Genomic DNA, 3,818 nt, shown 5'->3' on the forward strand with positions numbered 1-3,818 from the left:
GTTAAACCGGCAACCGTTACAGTTCTATGCATGGACGTGTACGGACGTCGCTATAAGTGAAATAGTCTTGAACGCAACCTTAAGCACCATTTCACCTCGCCGTTGCATTTGAGCTGGCAAAGGAAGATAATTCTCACCTCTGAAAACTGTAGATTTCTCATCAACATATAGATCAGACTGACACGTTGTTATACCACTGAAATCTTGTTCAAAGGGAGCCGGAAAGCCAAATTCACTCACTCAGTTTCGTGTTCAGATAACATTGGTTTGCTTAGCGTTTGGTATCGGTGTCGGTGATGAGATCCATATCCTTCCGATGTACTTAAAAACTAATCAATGCAAATTACAACGACTGAACTTGTCTCATAAAAGTGTAGAAGTTTACAACCTAACCGGGCGGTAGCCATCAGTTAAATTTAGTATTTAATAGTATTCCTTCATAGTTTAACATGTTTTATATTTGCATTTATATATATATACACCTTTGTATCTGCATCATGTATCTGGCTTCTTTATTACCTGGCTGCAAATAATATATCTACATGTGCGCAGTATGATATACTGTACCTGTCTGCACGTGCAAATGGATTAAAACAAACAAGTTCAGTTATATTATTGTTGTTTGTATATATACTCAATGCAAACAGAAGCCAGATACATGATTAAGATATAAAGAAGCCAGATACATGATGTAGATATAAAGAAGCGAGGTACATGATGTAGATACAAAGAAGCCAGATACATGATATAGATATAAAGAAGCCAGGTACACGATGTAGATATACAGAAGCCAGATACATATTGTAGATATAAAGAAGCCAGATACATGATATGTAGATATAAAGAAGCCAGGTACATGATGTAGATATAAAGAAGCCAGATACATGATGTAGATATAAAGAAGCCAGATACATGATGTAGATATAAAGAAGCCAGGTACATGATGTAGATATAAAGAAGCCAGATACATGATGTAGATATAAAGAAGCCAGATACATGATGTAGATATAAAGAAGCGAGGTACATGATGTAGATATAAAGAAACCAGGTACACGATGTAGATATAAAGAAGGCAGGTACATGATGTAGATATAAAGAAGGCAGGTACATGATGTAGATATAAAGAAGCCAGATACATGATGTAGATATAAAGAATGCAGGTACATGATGTAGATATAAAGAAGGCAGGTACATGATGTAGATATAAAGAAGCCAGATACATGATGTAGATATAAAGAAGCCAGATACATGATGTAGATATAAAGAAGGCAGGTACATGATGTAGATATAAAGAAGCCAGGTACACGATGTAGATATAAGGAAGCCAGGTACATGATGTAGATATAAAGAAGCCGGGTACATGATGTAGAGATAAGACAGCCGGGTACACGATGTAGAGATATGAAAGCCAGGTACATGATGTAGATATAAAGAAGCCAGGTACATGATGTAGATATAAAGAAGCCAGATACATGATGTAGATATAAAGACGCCAGGTACACGATGTAGAGATAAAGAAGCCAGGTACATGATGTAGAGATAAAGATGCCAGGTACATGATGTAGATATAATGAAGCCAGGTACATGATGTAGATATAAAGAAGCCGGGTACATGATGTAGAGATAAGAAAGCCGGGTACACGATGTAGAGATATGAAAGCCAGGTACATGATGTAGATATAAAGAAGCCAGATACATGATGTAGATATAAAGAAGCCAGGTACACGATGTAGATATAAAGAAGCCAGATACATGATGTAGATATAAAGAAGCCAGATACATGATGTAGATATAAAGAAGCCAGATACACGATGTAGATATAAAGAAGCCAGGTACACGATGTAGAGATAAGAAAGCCGGGTACACGATGTAGAGATATGAAAGCCAGATACATGATGTAGATATAAAGAAGCCAGGTACATGATGTAGAGATAAGAAAGCCGGGTACACGATGTAGAGATAAGACAGCCGGGTACACGATGTAGATATAAAGAAGCCAGGTACATCATGTAGATATAAAGAAGCCAGGTACACGATGTAGAAATAAGAAAGCCGGGTACACGATGTAGAGATATGAAAGCCAGATACATGATGTAGATATAAAGAAGCCAGATACACGATGTAGATATAAAGAAGCCAGGTACATGATGTAGATATAAAGAAGCCAGATACATGATGTAGATATAAAGAAGCCAGGTACATGATGTAGAGATAAAAAAGCCGGGTACACGATGTAGAGATATGAAAGCCAGATACATGATGTAGATATAAAGAAGCCAGGTACACGATGTAGATATAAAGAAGCCAGGTACACGATGTAGAGATAAGACAGCCGGGTACACGATGTAGATATAAAGAAGCCAGATACATGATGTAGAAATAAGAAAGCCGGGTACACGATGTAGAGATATGAAAGCCAGATACATGATGTAGATATAAAGAAGCCAGGTACATGATGTCGAGATAAGAAAGCCGGGTACACAATGTGGATATAAAGAAGCCAGATACATGATGTAGATATAAAGACGCCAGGTACACGATGTAGAGATAAGAAAGCCGGGTACACGATGTAGAGATATGAAAGCCAGGTACATGATGTAGATATAAAGAAGCCAGGTACATGATGTAGATATAAAGAAGCCAGGTACACGATGTAGATATAAAGAAGCCAGATACATGATGTAGATATAAAGAAGCTGGGTACACGATGTAGATATAAAGAAGCTAGGTACATGATGTAGATATAAAGAAGCCCGATACATGATGTAGATATAAAGAAGCCAGGTACACGATGTAGATATAAAGAAGCCAGATACATGATGTAGATATAAAGAAGCTGGGTACACGATGTAGATATAAAGAAGCCAGGTACATGATGTAGATATAAAGAAGCCCGATACATGATGTAGATATAAAGACACCAGGTACATGATGTAGATATAAAGAAGCCAGATAAATGATGTAGATATAAAGAAGCCAGGTACACGATGTAGATATAAAGAAGCCGGGTACACGATGAAGAGATATGAAAGCCAGGTACATGATGTAGATATAAAGAAGCCAGGTACATGATGTAGATATAAAGAAGCCAGATACATGATGTAGATATAAAGACGCCAGGTACACGATGTAGAGATAAAGAAGCCAGGTACATGATGTAGAGATAAAGATGCCAGGTACATGATGTAGATATAATGAAGCCAGGTACATGATGTAGATATAAAGAAGCCGGGTACATGATGTAGAGATAAGAAAGCCGGGTACACGATGTAGAGATATGAAAGCCAGGTACATGATGTAGATATAAAGAAGCCAGATACATGATGTAGATATAAAGAAGCCAGGTACACGATGTAGATATAAAGAAGCCAGATACATGATGTAGATATAAAGAAGCCAGATACATGATGTAGATATAAAGAAGCCAGATACACGATGTAGATATAAAGAAGCCAGGTACACGATGTAGAGATAAGAAAGCCGGGTACACGATGTAGAGATATGAAAGCCAGATACATGATGTAGATATAAAGAAGCCAGGTACATGATGTAGAGATAAGAAAGCCGGGTACACGATGTAGAGATAAGACAGCCGGGTACACGATGTAGATATAAAGAAGCCAGGTACATCATGTAGATATAAAGAAGCCAGGTACACGATGTAGAAATAAGAAAGCCGGGTACACGATGTAGAGATATGAAAGCCAGATACATGATGTAGATATAAAGAAGCCAGATACACGATGTAGATATAAAGAAGCCAGGTACATGATGTAGATATAAAGAAGCCAGATACATGATGTAGATATAAAGAAGCC

The sequence above is a fragment of the Haliotis rufescens genome, unplaced genomic scaffold (assembly GCF_023055435.1).
Source record: "Haliotis rufescens isolate VD_foot unplaced genomic scaffold, xgHalRufe1.0.p SCAF_11, whole genome shotgun sequence".
Classification (NCBI taxonomy): domain Eukaryota; kingdom Metazoa; phylum Mollusca; class Gastropoda; order Lepetellida; family Haliotidae; genus Haliotis; species Haliotis rufescens.